Raw genomic sequence first — 16,459 nt, forward strand, 5'->3', positions numbered from 1 at the left:
GCACCTTAGTTCGTCCCAATATTCCTGCGTTTGTCATAGGTGCATGTGCAATGTCACCTGTCCATGTGGGCTTCACAGATGCACATTGTTGCAGTTCAGGGTGTGTGGTGTTGAGGCTGGACTGATGTAAATGTTTGCATGGATGGTCCCCTAGCTCCCGTTTGTCCATGGATGAGGGGCCATGCTGAGTGATTTGTGTTTGTGTATGTTATGTGTGATGTACGTTTTTGGAACAGGACACATGTCTGGGTTTCCCAGTTTGTACGACATCTGCCTTTGTCATCACAGTGGAGGTGTCATGCATGCTTGTGTCACCCCAATGTCTGGTCCCTGGGGGTAGTGCTGTTGTGTGTCAGTCTCTTGCTGTGTTAGTTGCTGTTCATTCCAGCTTGTGTCACATGTGTCTTTTGTGCTCCCTCTCATCTCACAATGCCTGATTTCCCACTAAGGGTGTCCCAATGATGGTTTACTTTTGTATGGCACTGTGTCCACATCTGTGTCACTGTGGTTCAGCCCCCTCATGTGTTGTGTAGTTGCCTAGGGATACTGTGACACACACACACACATGCTGTGTCAGATGTGCAGTGTGAGGTTGCCTTTTTGTGTTTGTGCATCTGCATCAGTGCATTGGTATTGCTGTTGTGGGCCTTTGTCTGGATGCTGTTTCTGTGATTTTCCCTGCTGTCCCTGTGAGTCATATCACGTCATTGTGCACATTCATCCTGGTTGTTAGGTGCCATTGCTGGCATGGAATGGAGTTTGTGACCTGACACCTACAGTCTACACATGTTGTTTTGATTAGTGTGTCTATTTTTGAGATGTCTGTATGCTTGGTGATGGTCACTTCTGCTCTTGTGTCATTGTACACTGTATGCATTGTCAGCCCCCATGTGTGGTGCTTGTCTGCACATGGCCGAGAGTGTGTTAGGTTTTCACAGCACTGTTAGCCTCACCACATCTCTGTGGGAATGGGAGACAACCACTAGTTTGCCACAGAAGTGTTTAATGTGTTGGGAGCAGGGATCATACATGCTATTTGTTATTTGCAGCTTTGACCATGATGACACTTACCTTTCGGGCAATGTGATGAGGGGGGGTTTAGACCCCATCACCACAATGCTCAACATCTGCTGCAGTTTGGAAGACCACACTTAACTTCTGTTCTACTCAGTGAGGGGGTGTTCTTTTTACATTGCCACAGTGCTATGGTGATGCTTGCCTTGTGTAGGGCACACTCATTTGTTTGTCACACATGTACTGTTAGTTACATTGTATGTTCGAAGTCATAATCACTGCTGTGGGCATTTGTCACAGACTACACACTGTTGTCATTATGTTAGGGGGATGTATTTTGCTGACATACCTAATGTTGGAGTATGATGGATGTGTGGCGCATCACCCATCCTAGGAGTGGGGGTGGGGCAACAGGTCCCCTATGAGTGGGGGTGGCAGTAGTGATGGGCAACAGGTCCCCTATGAGTGGGGGTGGCAGTAGTGATGGGCAACAGGTCCCCTATGGCTGGGGGTGTCAGGGGTGATGGGCAACATTAGCCCTATGGCTGGGGGTGGCAAGGGGTGATGGGCAACAGGTCCCCTATGAGTGGGGGTGGCAGTAGTGATGGGCAACAGGTCCCCTATGAGTGGGGGTGGCAGAAGTGATGGGCAACAGCTCCCCTGTGAGTGAGGGTGGCAGGGGTGATGGGCAACAGGTCCCCTATGGGTGGGGGTGGCAGGGGTGCTGGGCAACATAAACCCTATGAGTGGAGGTGGCAGGGGTGATGGGCAACAGGTCCCTTAGGGGTGGGGGTGGCAGGAGTGCTGGGCAACAGGTCCCCTAGGGGTGGGGGTGGCAGTAGTGCTGGGCAACAGGTCCCCTAGGGGTGGGGGTGGCAGTAGTGCTGGGCAACAGGTCTCCTATGAGTGGGGGTGGCAGGGGCGATGGGCAACAGGTCCCCTATGGGTGTGGGTGGCAGGAGTAATGGGCAACCTTAGCCCTATGGCTGGGGTTGGCAGGGGTGATGGGCAACAGGTCCCTTATGAGCGGGGCTGGCAGTAGTGATGGGCAACAGGTCACCTATGAGTGGGGGTGGCAGTAGAGATGGGCAACAGGTCCCCTATGAGTGAGGATGGCAGAGGTGATGGGCAATAGGTCCCCTATGGGTGGGGGTGGCAGGAGTGATGAGCTTCAGGTTTCCCATGAGTGGGGGTGGCAGGCTTGATGGGCAACAGGTCCCCTATGGGTGGGGGTGGTAGTGGTGCTGGCCATGCAACCCCTATGGTGGTCTGTTGTTAGTGGCCAGGATGTGGATCCCCTGTATGGTGTACCTCTTTGCGGGTACGTGTCGTTTGTTTATGTGGTAGGTGTCTGACTTACCGCCTGCGGCGTCGGTTCCTGAGCCGGTCATAGATGTAGAGTACTGGTATTACCTGTGCGATGGGATTCATGATGTGTTCATGTCATACACGCTGCTTGTTGCTCCGTCTCGTACCCGCTGCAAGCTGGTCCATCTCGTAGCCGTGGATTGAGTTGTGCCGCGAATCGTAGCTGATATGCTTGTTTTCCGGATGCTATGACGTTCCGTACGTGGCGACCCATTTGGCGCGTAGGAAGTACGCATCGTACTTGTCATGCTGGAAACTGCTATGGATACTTTTATTTATTTATTTATACTGCTTCTGGGCGACTCGGTTCAGCGTTAGGAGTTACGGCTCGGACGGAGAATGGAGCTTGAATCACAGCCTACGTGTCGGTCGGGTTTTTGGCAGTTATGCGCATCATGCAGGACGGACCGGGTACGTGTCGGTCGCACGGTAAGACTACGGACAGCTCTCGGAGAGCTGTCCGACCCGGTATCAGAATCGACCTCTTTGTGTCCCTTTTCCGCCCGGTCGGCAATCCGACCGGTGGAAAAGCGGTGGACGGTCTTTCCGTCCGCCGCGGTGCCCTTCACCATACTAATATGGCGGGGGTGAACCGGGGACATTTGGTGGGCGGATCGCCACCGCCGGCCCGGTGGTGGCGATCTGCTCGCCATCGTAATGGACCCCTTAGAGCTGTTGCAAAGCTTCTTTCTGAAATGTAAATCTGCGTTCTGGAAGTAATCCAGCAGTTTCCTCTTCTTTTTTCTGTAGAGTTGTAGTTTATATTAAATGTAAAATTTTGTTGTTTATATAGTGTTTGTTTAATTGATAGGTTTATTTCATTGGTGTATTTTATTAGTGTGAGGTTTTCATTCGTTGTTGTTAATTTTTTTTTAGTTTCTGGTAGTTGATTTCCATATATGGGAAACGCTAATTAAGAAGTTGTTAGTGCTAATACTTTTTTTTTTTTTTTTTTTAAACCTTTATTTCGGTAGTTGCACAATACACAGCGTCTGCCTACAACCCCTCGGGGCCGGCCGCTATGACATCGGAGAACATAAAACAATCATGTCAGGATAAGAAAAGGTTTTGATTTTATGGTTTCGTCGAGTACGATGTAGTGAACTTCGAAAAGGTTCGAAGCTAATCACTGACCAGGAGAGACAGCACCATTCACGGAGCACCCAGAAGGAGGCGTCATATAGGAAGGCATTAATAAGGAAACAGGTGGCCACCATCCAGGAACTAAAAGCAAACACTATACCACAGAATGATGGAACACAATAAGCTCCCTGCTAACACTGAACCCCAACCCCGAAGAAACAAAGAAACGTAAAAGAGAAAGAAACCAAAGAGGAAGAGAGAAAGAAAGAGAAAGAGGGCCATAGAGACGAAGAAGACATAGAACACATCCCATCCCCCCACCCTGCATACCAGCGGAAGGCCACGGCCCACCCCCCCCCATTAGGCATGCCTGTCGCCCCAAATGAACCCCAAGTAGGAAAGAGAGTCCGGAGAGTGGGAAATAACCTCCCAGTCTCCGACTCCCAGAGAAGACAGGAGGAGGAAATTTTATATACTCCCGGTCACCACAGCCCCTTACGCATCCCCCACCCTGAATATCAGCAGCACAACTGAAGTGGCAAGCAAAGCGGCAGGTGGGGAAACTCCATTACAAATGTGCGAGTAAAGCAGACACTTGGCAGTCTCATCCTGGTCCCCGCCCGCCAATACGTACAGCAAACTAAAGGGAATCGCCCAGCCCCGGCCCGATCCTAAGTGGCCCCACAGATCCACCCCCGCAAGAAACAGTAGCGAATTACAAACATGCGGATCAACCGATACATAACCAAATGTTCTAGTCCGGGTCATGCCAGGCGGTCAGGCAGGATCATCAAGGGAGGCAACATCAACCCTGGCCTGAACGCGGAGACCTCACCAAACATGGCCGCCGCTGGGAGTGTACCTCAGGCAGAACAAAGGAGCAAGATGGCCGCTCCCGGCAAAGAAGACGCAGAGGGAGGAGAAGCGAGAGTTCCCAGTCGTAGACCATCACCACATCGATAGTGACAAACACAGTTTTCCCCACAGAACAGCACACACTCCGGCGATGTTGAGGCAGACATGGCAACACTTGCAGAGGCAGAGTCTCAGCTTGTAAAGTGGAAGGGAGCTTTGTATCTGCAACTTTGTCCTTAAGAGAACCCTCGACACTGTAACCAGGGAGAGGACGTTCCACAGTATTCCCCTGTCGCCAATTTGTATCCGCCTCGAAGGGAATAAGAGGCATGGGGGGGTCAGACAACCGCAGTAGTTCCCTGGATGGCATAGTGGCATCGATCTTCCGCTCCAGTTCTCGAGTGCGTTGGCACCATGTCGCCCGCAAGTCCCCCAGGGCTAGAAGGATATCACCATAGGTCAGGTCTGCTCCCTGCTTCAGCATGCCGACAGTATGTAAAGGCGCCACCGGGACACCCTCCAGCTCGACGGTAGGCAGGGAAGCTTGCGTCAGGGATATGGCGGCTTCCGCCTTTCCGGCGAGGTAGACCGGCACCGGTACCATTTATGCCGTTAGCCCACCTCGGAGGGGTGAGGGCGACGCCATAGGACGGGGGAACAGTAGTTAAGGCAAGAGGAGTTGATGCTCGCTATACAGGGCTCACACAATGGGAGAGCCCTCGGCTGTGTTGCGATGCGGGTGGTGGGCGATCTCAAGCGGATACCGCTCTGGCCGCTGGTAGGAGGACAATGGAAGATTCGCCAGCCCGGACCCAATCGTACCGGAATTCTCTCAGTAGCGAAGAAGGCTCCGCCAGGCCGCCCACTCCACGCCCGGTCACATTTCCCCAGGCGCCGGTCCAGCCCCAGGTCGTCTCACCGTACGTGTGAGCGGTGTCCGGTGACGGTGGTCGGGCCAGAATGCGTGGGCAAAGTCCAAAGTCAGCAAACTCTATGAATCCTCGACCAAAAAAGCCGGCGGGGACATCGGAGGAATGCGGAAAGTATCAGCGCATTCGTGGTTACATTTACTCGCGCCGTAGGCAGGATTAAAGATCAGGATGTCATGTAAACAGCAGACGGGCTGCGGAGCCGGGAGCTCAGACGTCCTATCCGTCCGCCATCTTGGCTCCTCCCTCCGCTAATACTTTTTTTAAACATATTTCTTTGCTTATGTATGTTTTACATTGCTTATAATGTTACATTTTATATGTGTTATGTGTAATAATATTTTATTTAATATATATATTAGTGTGATTTGTTATTATTTCATGTTTTTATATGTTTATATGTTATAATAAGATTTTAAATAGTTATAATGTGCGTAGTGAGTGTTTATATTGTGAAAATACATTTTGGGATCAAGATATCTTCATTTTAGTTATTTTTAAAAAGTCGATATTTGTATAAATTCGATACATTTGTTGTCTATATTTTAGTATTCGATATTTAGGACATTTTTTATGTATTTTAAAGCAATGTTGATCATTTATTTAACGATATTTGTGTTTTCGAAAATGTTGTTTACGATATTTTTTATTGACAATAATATTGTTTCGATATTTGTGTTATTTTTTAACCCCTTCGCTGCCAGGCCTTTTCCCCCTCCTGAGCCCTTTTTTGGCTATTTGGGGTAGTGCGCGCTGAGGCCCCTGTAACTTTTTGACCACATAAGGTATCCACGCCAAATTTGCGTCCTTTTCTTCCAACATCATGGGGATTCTGAGGGTACTCAGGGTTTGTAGATTCCCCTGGAGGGGTCACAGAAATGAGCCAAAATACAGCAAAATTTAGGTTTTTTTTGGGAAAATGGGAAAAACGGGCTGCAAATGAAAGCATCTGGGTTTTTCTCTACAAGTGTTATCAAAAAAGGGTTTGTGGGGCTGAAATCACCATTTTCCCATCTTTTAGGGGATACCAGACTTTTGTCAGAAACCTAACATTTTTTACACAGTTTTGGCATTTTTCTGGGACATAGCCTATTTTTGCTATTTTTTGTGCTTTTGACCTCCTTCCAGTTAATGGTAGAAATGGGTACAAAAGCAATAATGGATCTTGGAAAGCTATACATTTTGAAGAAGTAGACAAAATTCTGAATTCAGCAAGGGGTCATTTGTGTAGATCCATCAAGGTTTCTTTATAGAAATAAACAGTTAAATATAGGATAAATTGAAAATTTGTTGAAAAAAAGCGCCTTTTGTGTCAAAGTTTTCACCTGTAACTTCTTCTAATTTTGACAGCTCTTTGATAGCAATATACCGTTACATCCGCTGGACATTTCTGGTTGTGGGGATATATAGGACTTGTAGGTTCACCAAGAACCGACGAACCCAGAGCCAAAAACTGAGCAGCAACTTGCAATGGTTTTTTATTATGTACCGGGTATATCGTAATTATTCTGTAAAAATGTGTACATGGAAAAATCGGTATGAAAGACACCTATGTATTTCTGAAATGGGAAACAAAATATAGAGTTTAGAAACAGTAGATATTTGCACATTTCCGAAATTGGGAATACTCATACTAGCATGAGAATTATCAGTCATTTTTTAGAATGACTTCTTTTTTACACAATGTCTTTCATTTGGAAGGCAGAAATGCATCGAAAGTCAATAGGTAATAACAGTTCCTTTACAAATCTGAATTACCCTAAGTCTCCCGATAGAAATGGTACCTCACTTGTAGGGGTAGGCATAGTGCCCACGACAGGAAATGGCTCAAAACCCAAAGGGAACACACCACATTTTCACAATGCAAAATTAGCGTTTTTTAGCAAAGTGCCTAGCTGTAGTTTTTGAACCATAGCTCTGCCGGCACCTAGGGAAACCTAGCAAACCTATACATTTTTGAAAACTAGACACCCAGGGGAATCCAGGATGGGGTGACTTGACTGCCTCCCACCAGGTTCTGCTACCCAGAATCCCTTGCAAACCTAAAAAATTGCCAAACAAACCACATTTTCCCCACATTTCTGTGGTGGAAAGTTCTGGAATCTGCGTGGATCCACAAATTTCCACCCACCCCGCGTCCCCCAAAGTCTTCCGAGAAAAATGTACCTCACTTGTGTGGGTCAGCCTAGTGCCCGCGACAGGAAACGGCGCAAAACGTAACGTGGACACACCTCAATTTCACAGCGAAAAATGACCCTTTTTAGGCAAAGTGCCTAGCTGTAGTTTTTGAACCATAGCTCTGCTGGCACCAAGGGAAACCTAGCAAACCTATACATTTTTGAAAACTAGACACCCAGGGGAATCCTGGATGGGGTGACTTGAATGCCTCCCACCAGGTTCTGTTACCCAGAATCCCTTGCAAACCTAAAAAATTGCCAAACAAACCACATTTTCCCCACATTTCTGTGGTGGAAAGTTCTGGAATCTGTGTGGTTCCACAAATTTCCACCCACCCCGCGTCCCCCAAAGTCTTCCGAGAAAAATGGTACCTCACTTGTGTGGGTCAGCCTAGTGCCCGCGACAGGAAACGGCGCAAAACGTAACGTGGACACACCTCAATTTCACAGCGAAAAATGACCCTTTTTAGGCAAAGTGCCTAGCTGTAGTTTTTGAACCATAGCTCTGCTGGCACCTAGGGAAACCTAGCAAACCTATACATTTTTTAAATCTAGACACCCAGGGGAATCCTGGATGGGGTGACTTGAATGCCTCCCACCAGGTTCTGTTACCCAGAATCCCTTGCAAACCTAAAAAATTGCCAAAATAACACATTTTCCCCACATTTCTCTGGTGGAAAGTTCTGGAATCTGCGTGGATCCACAAATTTCCACCCACCCCGCATTCCCCAAAGTGTTCTGAGAAAAATGGTACCTCACTTGTGTGGGTCGGCCTAGTGCCCGCGACAGGAAACGGCGCAAAACGTAACGTGGACACACCTCAATTTCACAGCGAAAAATGACCCTTTTTTGGCAAAGTGCCTAGCTGTAGTTTTTGAACCATAGCTCTGCCGGCACCTAGGGAAACCTAGCAAACCTATACATTTTTGAAAACTAGACACCCAGGGGAATCCTGGATGGGGTGACTTGACTGCCTCCCACCAGGTTCTGTTACCCAGAATCCCTTGCAAACCTAAAAAATTGCCAAAATAACACATTTTCCCCACATTTCTCTGGTGGAAAGTTCTGGAATCTGCGTGGATCCACAAATTTCCACCCACCCCGCATTCCCCAAAGTCTTCTGAGAAAAATGGTACCTCACTTGTGTGGGTCGGCCTAGTGCCCGCGACAGGAAACGGCGCAAAACGTAACGTGGACACACCTCAATTTCACAGCGAAAAATGACCCGTTTTTGGCAAAGTGCCTAGCTGTAGCTTTTGAACCATAGCTCTGCCGGAACCTAGGGAAAACTTGCAAACCTATACATTTTTTAAAACTAGACACCCAGGGGAATCCTGGATGGGGTCACTTGACTGCCTCCCACCAGGTTCTGTTACCCAGAATCCCTTGTAAACCTAAAAAATTGCCAAAAAAACCACATTTACCCACATTTCTCTGGTGGAAAGTTCTGGAATCTGCGTGGATCCACAAATTTCCACCCACCCCGTGTTCCCCAAAGTCTTCCAATAAAAATGGTACCTCACTTGTGTGGGTCGGCCTAGTGCCCGTGACAGGAAACGGCGCAAAACGTAACGTGGACACACCTCAATTTTGTAGCGAAAAATGACCCTTTTTAGGCAAAGTGCCTAGCTGTAGTTTTTGAACCATAGCTCTGCCGGCATCTAGGGAAACCTAGCAAACCTATACATTTTTGAAAACTAGACACCCAGGGGAATCCTGGATGGGGTGACTTGACTGCCTCCTACCAGGTTCTGTTACCCAGAATCCCTTGCAAACCTAAAAAATTGCCCAAAAAAACACATTTCCCCCACATTTCTCTGGTGGGAAGTTCTGGAATCTGCGTGGATCCACAAATTTCCACCCACCCCGCATTCCCCAAAGTCTTCCGAGAAAAATGGTACCTCACTTGTGTGGGTCGGCCTAGTGCCCGCGACAGGAAACGGCGCAAAACGTAACATGGACACACCTCAATTTCACAGCGAAAAATGACCCTTTTTTGGCAAAGTGCCTAGCTGTAGTTTTTGAACCATAGCTCTGCCGGCACCTAGGGAAACCTAGCAAACCTATACATTTTTGAAAACTAGACACCCAGGGGGATCCAGGATGGGGTGACTTGACTGCCTCCCACCAGGTTCTGTTACCCAGAATCCCTTGCAAACCTAAAAAATTGCCAAAATAACACATTTTCCCCACATTTCTCTGGTGGAAAGTTCTGGAATCTGCGTGGATCCACAAATTTCCACCCACCCCGCATTCTCCAAAGTCTTCTGAGAAAAATGGTACCTCACTTGTGTGGGTCGGCCTAGTGCCCACGACAGGAAACGGCGCAAAACGTAACATGGACACACCTCAATTTCACAGCGAAAAATGACCCTTTTTTGGCAAAGTGCCTAGCTGTAGTTTTTGAACTATAGCTCTGCCGGAACCTAGGGAAACCTAGCAAACCTATACATTTTTGAAAACTAGACACCCAGGGGAATCCAGGATGGGGTGAATTGACTGCCTCCCACCAGGTTCTGTTAACCAGAATCCCTTGTAAATCTAAAAAATTGCCAAAAAAACCCACATTTTCCCCACATTTCTGTGCTGGAAAGTTCTGGAATCTGCGTGGATCCACAAACTTCCACCCACCCCGTGTTCCCCAAAGTCTTCCGATAAAAATGGTACCTCACTTGTGTGGGTCGGCCTAGTGCCCGCGATAGGAAACGGCGCAAAACGCATCGTGGACACACCTCAATTTCGCAGTGAAAAATGAACCTTTTTTGGCAAAGTGCCTAGCTGTAGTTTTTGAACCCTAGCTCTGCCGGCACCTAGGGAAACCTACCAAACCCACACATTTCTGAAAACTAGACACACGGGAGATTCCAGGGAGGTATGGCTTGCGTGGATCCCCCAAAGTTTCCTTACCCAGAATGCCCTGCAAAGCTCAAATTTAGCTGAAAAAATCACCTTTTTCAAACATTTTTGTGTGGGAAAGTTGTGGCATCACCGGGCTGACACAAATTTCCTCCCACCCAGCGTTCTCCCGGGTCTCCCGATAAAAACGGTGCCTCACTCGTGTGGGAGGCCCAAGTACCCGCGACAGGCAAAGGCCCAAAACGTATTGAGGCGACATGAAAATTGCCTACCTCAAAACGACCTGGTTTTGCAAGGGGGGTCACCTGGGTTTTTGGCCCGGTGTTCGGCGGCCACCTAGGGGAACCTACCAAACCCACACCTTGCTGAAAACTAGACACCCGGGGGATTCCAGAGAGGTATGGTTTGTGTGGATCCCCCAACGTTTCCTTACCCAGAATGCCCTGCAAACCTCAAATTTAACTGAAAAAATCACCTTTTCACACATTTTTGTGTGGGAAAGTTGTGGCATCACCGGGCTGACACAAATTTCCTACCACCCAGCGTTCCCCCGGGTCTCCCGATAAAATGGTGCCTCACTCGTGTGAGAGGCCCAAGTACCCACGACAGGCAAGGGCCCAAAACGTATTGAGGCGACATGAAAATTGCCTACCTCAAAACGACCTGGTTTTGCAAGGGGGTCACCTGTGTTTTTGGCCCGGTGCTCGGCGGCCACCTAGGGGAACCTACCAAACCCACACATTTCTGAAAACTAGACACCCGGGGGATTCCAGGGAGGTATGGCTTGCGTGGATCCCCCAAAGTTTCCTTACCCAGAATGCCCTGCAAACCTCAAATTTAACTTAAAAAATCACCTTTTTCACACATTTTTGTGTGGGAAAGTTGTGGCATCACCGGGCTGACACAAATTTCCTACCACTCAGCGTTCCCCCGGGTCTCCCAATAAAATGGTGCCTCACTCGTGTGAGAGGCCCAAGTACCCACGACAGGCAAGGGCCCAAAACGTATTGAGGCAACATGAAAATTGCCTACCTCAAAACGACCTGGTTTTGCAAAGGGGTCACCTGTGTTTTTGGCCCGGTGCTCGGCGGCCACCTAGGGGAACCTACCAAACCCACACATTTCTGAAAACTAGACACCCGGGGGATTCCAGGGAGGTATGGCTTGCGTGGATCCCTCAACGTTTCCTTACCCAGAATGCCCTGCAAACCTCAAATTTAATTGAAAAAATTACCTTTTTCACACATTTTTGTGTGGGAAAGTTGTGGCATCACCGGGCTGACACAAATTTCCTACCACCCAGCATTCCCCGGATCTCCAGATAAAAATGGTGCCTCACTCGTGTGGGAGGCCCAAGTACCCACGACAGGCAAGGGCCCAAAACGTATTGAGGCGACATGAAAATTGCCTACCTCAAAACGACCTGGTTTTGCAAGGGGGTCACCCGTGTTTTTGGCCCGGTGCTCGGCGGCCACCTAGGGGAACCTACCAAACCCACACATTTCTGAAAACTAGACACCCGGGGGATTGCAGGGAGGTATGGCTTGCGTGGATCCCCCAACGTTTCCTTACCCAGAATGCCCTGCACACCTCAAATTTAGCTGAAAAAATCACCTTTTTCACACATTTTTGTGTGGGAAAGTTGTGGCATCACCGGGCTGACACAAATTTCCTTCCACCCAGCGTTCCCCCGGGTCTCCCGATAAAAATGGTGCCTCACTCGTGTGGGAGGCCCAAGTACCCGCGACAGGCAAGGGCCCACAACGTATTGAGGCGACATGAAAATTGCCTGCCTCAAAATGACCTGGTTTTGCAAGGGTGGTCACCTGGGTTTTTGGCCCGGTGCTCGGCGGCCACCTAGGGGACCCTACCAAACCCACACATTTCTGAAAACTAGACACCCGGGGGATTCCAGTTTTGGGCAGCCCCCACCCCTATTTTTATTTTTTTTGTAAATTCACTGGTGTCTAGTGGTCTTTTTGCCCCCCCGGGGGGGGGGCAGATTGGGGGCCAATGCCCCATCTGCCCCCCAGGGGGGCAGAAAGGATGTAATGGTGGCGGGTGGGTGGGGGCATTGGCGTGCCCATTTCGGGTAGCCCACACCCTAAAAACAATTGCGTTAAAAAAAATCCCTGGTGTTTAGTGGGCCTTCTGCCCCCCGAAGGGGCAGATTAGGGGCCAATGCCCCATCTGCCCCCTGGGAGGGGCAGAAAGACTGTAATAATTGGGGGTGGGGTGGGGGCATGGGCCTGCCCGTTTTGGGCAGCCCCCACCCCTATTTTTATTTTTTTTGTAAATTCCCTGGTGTCTAGTGGTCTTTTTGGCCCCCTGGGGGGGCAGATTGGGGGCCAATGCCCCATCTGCCCCCGAGGGGGGGCAGAAAGGCTGTAATGGTGGTGGGTGGGTGGGGGCATTGGCGTGCCCGTTTCGGGCAGCCCCCACCCTAAAAAAAACTGGAAAAAAATCCCTGGTGTATAGTGGGCTTTCTGCCCCCCCTAAGGGGCAGATTAGGGGCCAATGTCCCATCTGCCCCCTGGGGGGGGGCAGAAAGACTGTGATTATTGGGGGTAGGGTGGGGGCATGGGCCTGCCCATTTTGGGCAGCTCCCACCCCTATTGGTATTTTTTATAAAATTCCCTGGCGCCTAGTGGGCTTTCTGCCCCCCCCAGGGGGCAGATCAGGGGCCACTGCCACCATCTGCCCTCCCGGGGGGCAGAAAGACTGGAATTTCTCTGGGGGTGGGGTGGGGTATTGTCATGCCCATTTTTGGGACCCCCTACCCCTACACTAATAAAACAAAAAAATCCATGGTTTCTAGTGGACATTCTGCGCCCCCAGGGGGGGGGAAAGATTGGGGGCTACAGCTCCCATCTGCCTCCTGGGGGGGGAGGGTGGGGGCATTGGCGTGCCCATTTCGGGCAGCCCACACCCTAAAAACAATTGCGCTAAAAAAAATCCCTGGTGTTTAGTGGGCTTTCTGCCCCCCCCGAAGGGGCAGATTAGGGGCCAATGCCCCTTCTGCCCCCTGGGGGGGGCAGAAAGACTGTAATAAATGGGGGGTGGGGTGGGGGCATGGGCCTGCCCGTTTTGGGCAGCCCCCACCCCTATTTTTATTGTAAATTCCCTGGTGTCTAGTGGTCTTTTTGCCCCCCCGGGGGGGCAGATTGGGGGCCAATGCCCCATCTGCCCCCCAGGGGGGCAGAAAGGCTGTAATGGTGGCGGGTGGGTGGGGGCATTGGCATGCCCATTTCGGGCAGCCCACACCCTAAAAACAAATGCGCTAAAAAAAATCCCTGGTGTTTAGTGGGCTTTCTGCTCCCCGGAAGGGGCATATTATGGGCCAATGCCCCATCTGCCCCCTGGGAGGGGCAGAAAGACTGTAATAATTGGGGGGTGGGGTGGGGGCATGGGCCTGCCCATTTTGGGCAGCCCCCACCCCTATTGGTATTTTTTATAAAATTCCCTGGTGTCTAGTGGGCTTTTTGCCCCCCCGGGGGGGGCAGATTGGGGGCTACTGCCCCCATCTGCCCCCCAGGGGGCGCAAAAAGACTAAATAATGCCCAAAATATGTGGGGGGAGCAAAGGCCCTTGCCCAAGTGGCCGCTCCCGCCTCCCTGGTGTCTAGTGGGTGGATCCCTCCTTGGGGATCGCCCTCCTGTGGCGATCCCCAAGCAGGGATCCACTGGCGAGGGGTACCATTGGAAAGGGGAGATTCTCCCCTTTCCAACGATACCTCTCCCGTCTTTCTACGTGCTCAGGGGGCTGAGATAGCCCCCTGAGCACGTAGAAAGTGAAACTGAAATGAGCCTCTTGGCTCATTTCAGTTTCACTTCCACTGTAATGACGTCGGCGCGCCGTGCACGACGATCGTCATTACAGTGAAAGGGGGGGGGGGGGCCTCGGGAGCTGGGGAAGCTCTTCCCCAGCTCCCGAGGCCATTTTGCATGAAAGGGAATCCCTCTGGTGCCCGCACCAGAGGGATTCCCCAGGGTATGCCTCATGACGAGCTGGACTCGTCATGGGCACAGCGCGACTGTGGTCCATGACGAGTCCAGCTCGTCATGGGCATACAAGGGGTTAAATAAGTATCGGTAGTCAATAATAGTGCTATTGATAATTTTGTGCCGATATTTTTGCATGTCGATATTGTGGTCGTCGATATTATGAGTGGGGATGCTAGCCATCAACATCACTTGACTCAAGTGCTTTGATTGTACTTTCCATCCTGATGATATATATTTTGATGTATTTGTGTTTACTTCGTAAATCAATCACATGCCTTTATGTTTATATATTGGAAAACCTCTGGAATACAGTGGCATTCTCATCTCACCTTACCCCAGCAAAAGTGTCGCTAGGTAAAATGATAACATAGCTTTAACATGATGTCAGAGAAAAGAACATTAAACAGTTTTCTCACAGTGAAGAGAATTTGCTGTACTTTGTCACACAAAGTTGCCTATCATGAGACATTGTGTACATGAACGTACAGTAAATATAATAATGTAAATAAAATAAAGGCCTCTTTATTGTCAATTCTCCATCTGAACACAATCAAGGATATATTGGAGAGCTGCAGCAGCCCCTGCATCCCTACTTCCAGTGCCACTGCGGATAAGACTCTAAGAAACAAAATCCAATAGGCAACTGACATATAAAATGTTTTTAAAAAGCATACATGTTTCACACATTTGCTCTGTGTGCCTGACAGCCTGTCTCCAATAAAAGTCTGGGCTGGGACACAACTAAATTTTTTGCATTCCCTCTAGACAGCCACAACACAGGACACTGAACTGCATTCATACGCATACTGATAGGTCATCCTGGGCTGGTGGGAGTAGAGGAGGTAAAATTTCACTTGAATAGGTAGTGTCCTGTCTCCACACAAAGGGCTGATTTAACCCCTGTAGCTAAGCTGGCAGACAGGACTGGGCTAAAAGGGGACATGTGCACTTCAGAGAGTTCTTTTGAAGTCACTCCCTGAAGCTTTGGGTATAAGTACTGGGTCTCTGACCCCATCTAATCAGATACTTTTGAACCTGTAACCAGACATCACTGGTTTTACATCTGCATATTGCCAGAGGGACTACTGTGCTGCCAGGAGGGACTGCCAGTTTGCTAACTGCTCTGCTGTGTTGGCCTGCTGCTTGTTGAACTGCAGGAGGGACTCCCACTTTGCTACCTGCCTTGCTGTGGTGGACTGCTGCCTGTACATTGTGACTTCAAGTGTTCTCCCAGGGCTTGTTGGCTTGCCTCTTAAGGACATCAAAGACTTCATCATTCATTTTGTGTTACTACCACTGCAAGGGCCGTTTGGAGAGAACCAGTGCGTCACCAGCGCCTCGCACTGCACCCAAGACAGAACTCCGTGTGGTGAACACAAGCGCTTTAATCTCCAATAGAGAAGTGCTTTGTGTGCGACCAAAAGACCCGAATTTCTTGCTGATTTCCAGCGGGGTCCGGACTAGCCGCAGCCCATCAGCCCTGTTTGCCACCTTACAGTTGCCGGGGGATACAAAGGTAACAGAGAGCCCCTCCCTCCAGCTTCGTCTGCAAGTTGCTGCCGCGTTTGCTTGCTACACACCAGCTCTGTATGAAAATGGCTTGCCGTGGCCCCCAGGCAGAAGATCGCGACCGGAGGATCCCCATTCCCAACATCGTCATTACAGACAGCCTCCCAATGACGCGCTGCCCAGTACAGTGAAAAGTACAGTGATCGAAAGCATCCTTGTGACCTCTGGAGCTGGACCACATGCCATAGGCTTTAGAATTTGCCATTACTCAATTACTCAGTTGAGCGTCTCAGGGTGAGGACTGTCATACCGATGACTCTTAGGCCCTGAGTTTACCCCCTTTCAACTCCGTAAACATAGCACCAAGACTCTTTGGAGCCCGGCTTCCCGCTCCAATGTTTGAACAACTCGCTTGTCAATCTCTGCCGGAGATTCTCCTAATTCCACCAATGCACATCCCAACTAGAAGGGCAGGTGCTTCGAGCATGATCGTTAAATGGTGCCTTTATTGTGGTATTCTTTTTATATGCATATCTTAAAAAGTATACTTGTGATCTTTATTGTTTTGGTCTTGTTTTATTAATAATACAGAAAGCTATTTTTCTGAGCCTGTGTGGAGTCTTTTTGTAGTGTATTCTTGTGTTACTTTTTAACAAAAAAGGAA

This window comes from Triturus cristatus, chromosome 1_2 (genome assembly GCF_964204655.1).
Source record: "Triturus cristatus chromosome 1_2, aTriCri1.1, whole genome shotgun sequence".
Lineage (NCBI taxonomy): Eukaryota > Metazoa > Chordata > Amphibia > Caudata > Salamandridae > Triturus > Triturus cristatus.